Source organism: Erpetoichthys calabaricus, chromosome 7 (genome assembly GCF_900747795.2).
Source record: "Erpetoichthys calabaricus chromosome 7, fErpCal1.3, whole genome shotgun sequence".
Classification (NCBI taxonomy): Eukaryota; Metazoa; Chordata; class Cladistia; order Polypteriformes; family Polypteridae; genus Erpetoichthys; species Erpetoichthys calabaricus.
Genome location: NC_041400.2, coordinates 181,509,390 through 181,515,268, shown reverse-complemented (window position 1 = coordinate 181,515,268; position 5,879 = coordinate 181,509,390). Strand labels below are relative to the sequence as shown.

The 5,879-nt window shown below is 42.4% G+C and overlaps 1 pseudogene; it reads left to right on the top strand.

The window, feature by feature from the left end:
• Positions 1 to 3,801: 3,801 nt before the first annotated feature.
• LOC114654190 (general transcription factor II-I repeat domain-containing protein 2-like) lies at positions 3,802 to 5,675 on the top strand (annotated as a pseudogene).
• The last annotated feature ends 204 nt before the right edge of the window (positions 5,676 to 5,879 follow it).

The following is a 5,879-nucleotide window of genomic DNA, read 5'->3' as shown; positions in this document are numbered from 1 at the left end:
GGCAATGTCGGTCCTGGTGAGCCGCAGTGGCTACAGGTTTTCATTCAACCCAATTGCTTAATTAGAAACCAATCATTGCCAATCTCAGACCTTATTTAATTTTATGGCTTGTTAGTCTGTGCAATGTAAGGCTTTTATATCGTAGATTTTTTTCCTTTCCAAGGATATCATCCAAATGATTTGAAGCCTAAAACAGATCATTTTCAGTCTGTCACATTTTTCTATTAAGTGTTTTATTAAATCAAACCGTGCATGATGAACACACACAGATGTAATTGGAAAAAAGCTAGCTGGAGAACTGCTGGCTGCTTTGTCTTTTACATCTTATTGCTAATAAGGAGCAATTAAAACACTGAATGCAGCAGTTTAAGATTGAAATAAGCAATTAAGGTTGGAGAACCTTAACAAGCGAGACCACTAAAATGAAGCATTAAAATGTCACTTAAGCAATATGTGCTTCATCAGCAATAATTGAGTTCTCGTTAAGGAACTGGGTTGGATCAAAAACCTGCACATACTGTGGCACTCCAGGACTGACGTTGCCTACCCCTGCCTTAAAATACTTAACTCCTCCTCTTGAGGGTGCACTTCCTCCACAACCAGGAGAGGGCACTCTACCCTTATCTGGATGAGAATCATGATCTCAGATTCTTTTTGCCACTATTACTAAATAGTCACAATCACTATCACCTTGATTCCTCTCAGTTATCATCATTATAAAATGTAGGAGAAGGCAAATGTGCTATAGAAAATTACGAAGGACATTCAAAAAGTTTACACACTTTTTTTAACTCTATTTATTAAGAATTTCAAAAACAAATTACATTTTCTACATAGTCACCTTCATTTGCAATGCAATTTTTTCAGCATTGTACCAATTTTTTTATGCCCAACTAGCTGAAATACCCAGCATTACCCGGGAGGAAAATAAAGTTTTTTTTTTAATTGTATGACAAAAATATAATTTAAAAAAAAACCCACAACTTTAAAAATAAAAATAAATTAACAAACAATGAAGACTGGGTGGCACGGTGGTGCAGTGGTAGCACTGCTGCCTCGCAGTAAGGAGACCTGGGTTCGCTGGAGTTTGCATGTTCTCCCTGTGTCTGCGTGGGTTTCCTCCCACAGTCCAAAGACATGTAGGTTAGGTGCACTGGTGATCCTAAATTGTCCCTAGTGTGTGCTTGGTGTGGAAGTGTGTGTGTGTGTGTGCCCTGGCGCCCTGCCCGGGATTTGTTCCTGTCTTGCGCCCTATGTTGGCTGGGATTGGCTCCAGCAGATCTCCGTGACCCTGTGTTAGGATATAGTGGGTTGAATGATGATTGACTGACTGACAATGAAGACTCACTAATGTGCTTGTCTTGCGGTCTTGTATGTATGTTATCAGCCAGTTGACGCTCGGAACCGGCCAACTCTATTTAATTTCAAAAGCAACAGGGGTGCGGTGGTGCTCAAACATAAAGAATGCTGGCAGTCACTTCCACTTCGCCCTCTGGTGGTCGTTCCGAATGTCAACTGGATTATAACATGCATACAAGACCACAAGATCACCCCCCCCCCCCACCCTACCGAAAAAGGGGTGGGTTAGGGTTGATTTCACCAGACAGTATTTTTAGTCAACCAAATGAGAAACGTGCACTAAGTTTCGTGAAAATCGCTCCAGCCATTCGTAAGTGATTCTGGAACATGCATACATACACACATTGACTTTTATATATATAGAAGACTACTACTCCTCCTGATTTCACCATTTCCAACGGTGCAGAAAAGTGCAGAAACTTTTTGAACATCCCTCATATTAGTGAAAAATTTTTTTGCCACTGTATTTCTCCAGTGCCTTTTACAGATAGATGACCATCACAAGGCTGCATTACAAAGCTCTACGTAATGACAAGGGACAGTAGATCAAATAGAATAAAACTCCATGGGAATTATTTAGCAGCTTTAACCTTCCATGGTTCAGTCTTCTTCTACTTCTTCTTCATCCTTTTGATCTTTTCCCACTTCTGTGTGGTTTCGATTAGCTTGATCAACCTTCTCCAAGCTGCTCGGTCCTGCATCTCCTCACCGGTCAGACCCTCATCCTTTAGATCTTTTTTTACTTTATTCATCCACCTGTGCTTTGTCCTCACTCTTTCTTCCCCTGTACTTCCATCCCCATCATTCTTTTGCCCACATATTCATTGTCTCTCCACATCACACGTCCATACCACTTCAACCTCCTTCCCTGTATTTCTTTGTCATTCTTAGATATCTCTCCCTCTTTTGTTGTACCTATCATTGTCTCATTTCTTATTCTGTCATTTTTTTTAACTCCACACATCCATCTAAACATTTTCATTTCTGACACATCTAACTTTTTGTTCTTTCTTGCTCATGTCTCAACTCCATACTTCATTGCTGGTCTTACACTGTCTTAAAAACCTGACCTTTAACCTTTGCCTTAATTCTCTGATCACACAATACTCCTGATACTTTCTTCCAATTCCATCCACACTGCACCTTAGCGATGGACTCAATCCAGTCAGCTTTGGAAAACGTTCAATGCTCTATCAGAATTTAGAAAGTGGTAACTTCTGCTAGAAAATTTGGCTACGTTCACATTACCAGGCTGAAGTGACTCAAACTGTTGTTTTCAGGGCTGTTTAGAGAAAGAAATCCGATCTTATCAAATCAGAGTTCATATACGGCCCTAGATCAGACACCGTTAACGCAGCAGGGGGACACGGCAGCCCTTCAGAAACACCCTCTTAACAGTTTTTCAGTAGAAAATAAACGCACTCTTTCAGTACCTCTTTGTGGGAGCATCTGCAGGCTTGCTGGCTTGCTGTATGACATGCTGTTCGCACAAGGCTACGAACATTTAAAAAATCAAGCCGTGGCCATCCTGGGCTTTCTCACGTATTTGATTTGTGCCAGTTACAACCTACTCTAGATCTTTTTGTTAAACTCTACTCTAATTTGGTGCTAATGACTTAATGCCCTAATTACCAGAGGTGGGTAGTAACAAGTTACATTTACTCCGTTACATTTACTTGAGTAACTTTTTTAAAAAAGTTTTACTGCACCACACTTTTTATTTTTACTTGAGTACATTTGTGAAGAAGAAATGCTACTCTTACTCCGCTACATTGGGCAACGCTCGAATCATTACTTTTTTTCCATTATATACGCTATATTTTTGCCAGAGAGAAGCCGCCAGTGGATCTACTGAATGACTGTTTCACCAATCAGATGTAGCAACAATAATCACATGGCTCAGTTTCACAAATCAGATGTAGCCATGCAGTCACATGACCACATACAAACTGTGGCGGCATAACGGCACAAACTCCTCACAGACAGCGGACAGGGAAAGAAAGAACACATGAAAAATGAGAGCCAACTCCTGCTGAAGCTTAATCATACTTCACTGAGTGAAGAACAAGCAGGTTTTAGCCAAACATGCACAGACACAGACAGTCAAGGTAAAGTGAGACTTTTTGTACGTGCACAAGCTGCCTTGTTCTAATGCACAGGTGTCAAACTCTGGCCCGCGGGCCAAATTTGGCCCGCCGTGTAATTTCATTTGGCCCGTGGGGCAATATCAAATTAACATTAGAGCTGGCCCACCGGTATTATACAGCGGCGGTGTTGCTGTAACGCCGCATTCACTGCGAATACTACAAATCCCATAATGCTCTGCGGTTGTTTTGGCGCGCCAGCTTTGTGTCAGTAGATTTCTAGCAAGCAGCGTTCTTTCCAGACGTGCTGCAGCCCAATACTACAACTCTAGGTGTCACTGTTTTACCCCTACCAAAAATGACGAAAAGGAAGGGAGAAAACAGAACTTTTCGGGACAGGTGGGAGACAGAATATATGTTTACGTATCTGAAAGACAGACCTGTTTGTCTCGTTTGTGGAGCCAACGTGTCGGTACCTAAGGAGTACAACCTTAGGCGACACTATGAAACGAAACATCAGGACATGTACAAGGACCTGGACACGACTCAAAGGAGCCAGAAAGTAGAGGAGATGAAGAGAGGGTTGGTTTCACAACAAAATATGTTCAAAAAAGCCACAGCACAAAACGAGGCTGCTGTAAAGGCGAGTTATATCGTGGCAGAAGAAATCGCCAAATCAACCCGATCCTTTAATGAGGGAGAATTTATTAAAAAGATAATGCTGAAAGTTTGTGACCAAGTGTGCCCAGAGAAAAAACAGGCCTTTTCAAACGTAAGCCTGAGCAGGAACACAATAGCGGAGCGCATATGTGATCTTGCCACCAATCTGCATGACCAGCTGATGGAAAAGGGGAAAGATTTTGTTTCTTTTTCCCTCGCTGTGGACGAGAGCACTGACGCGTCTGATACTGCGCAGCAGTCAGTCTTCATCCGCGGTGTCGACTCAAAAATGTGTGTTACGGAGGAGCTTTTGGGATTTAAATCCATGCATGGCACAACCACAGGGACGGACATTTTTGAGGAGGTTTGCAAATGTGTAACTGAAATAAACCTGCCGTGGGATAAACTCGTGGGATTAACCACTGATGGTGCGCCAGCGATGAGTGGTAAAAAGAATGGTCTGGTGGGCAGGATGCGTGAAAAGATGCGGGAAGAGAACTGTGCAGGTGAGCTATCAGTTTATCACTGCATTATACATCAAGAGTCACTGTGTGCTAAAGCCCTAAAGATGGAACATGTTATGACCACAGTAACACAAGTTGTTAACTTTATAAGAGCCAAAGGTCTGAATCACCGCGAGTTTAAGTCTTTTCTGGAAGAGTTTGGTTCGGAACACACAGACGTGCCGTATCACACAGAGGTGAGATGGTTAAGCCGCGGAAAAGTACTGAACAGATTTTTCGAGCTGCGTGAAGAAATATGTCAGTTTCTGCAAAGCAAAGGGAAGGACACAGCAGAACTCCAGGAGCAAAAGTTTATGTGTGAGCTGGCCTTTCTGTCTGACATCGCAAGCCATCTTGATGCGCTGAACCTGCAGCTACAGGGGCGGGGCCGCATCATCACCGAGATGTACTCGTCAGTGAAAGCTTTTAAAGCTAAACTCTGCCTGTGGGAGAATCAGCTGCTGCAAGGAAACCTTGGCCATTTCCCCTGTTGCCAAACCATAAATACGCAGATCTCTACCGCCGTGTGCGTACAGTTTGCTGAAAAACTCAGTGTACTCGGCGCTGAGTTTAACCGACGATTTGGCGACTTTGATGGTCAGAAATGGAGATTTGAACTGCTTAGTAATCCCTTCGCAGTCGATGTGGAAAAAGCACCAACTAACATTCAAATGGAGCTGATTGAACTCCAGTGTGATGACACGCTGAAGTCAAAGTATGATGCTGTTGGCGCCGCACAGTTTCCACAACACATCCCTGACACAATGCCTTAGCTCCGCACCCAAGCTGCTCAATTGCTCTCCATGTTCGGCAGCACTTACCTATGTGAGCAACTTTTCTCCTCAATGAAGATGACGAAAACATCTCACAGGGCACGTCTCACTGATGAACACCTTCGTTCAATAATGAAGGTTGCCTCAGCTCAAAGCCTGAGCCCCGACACTGATGAACTAGCATCCAAGAAAAGATGCCAGGTGTCTGGCTTGAACACACCATGTTAGATCAGTGTGTCGCAAACTGAACAGTAAAAAGGCCTGAATGATTGATTTATGTATTAGCCAGTGGAAAAAGTTAATGTTGATATTTAGCAAATTGAAAAGAGGCATTCATTTTTTATTTAAATGTTATTTAATATGCCATTGATGTTTCTTCGTTTGTTCTTTGACAGTTGATTTTGCACTATTAAGTTAAGTTAAGCTATAAGCATGGCTTGTTCCATATTCAGTGTTAAAGCAAATCAGTATAGCAAACTGAGCAAAAACATTTTATTCAT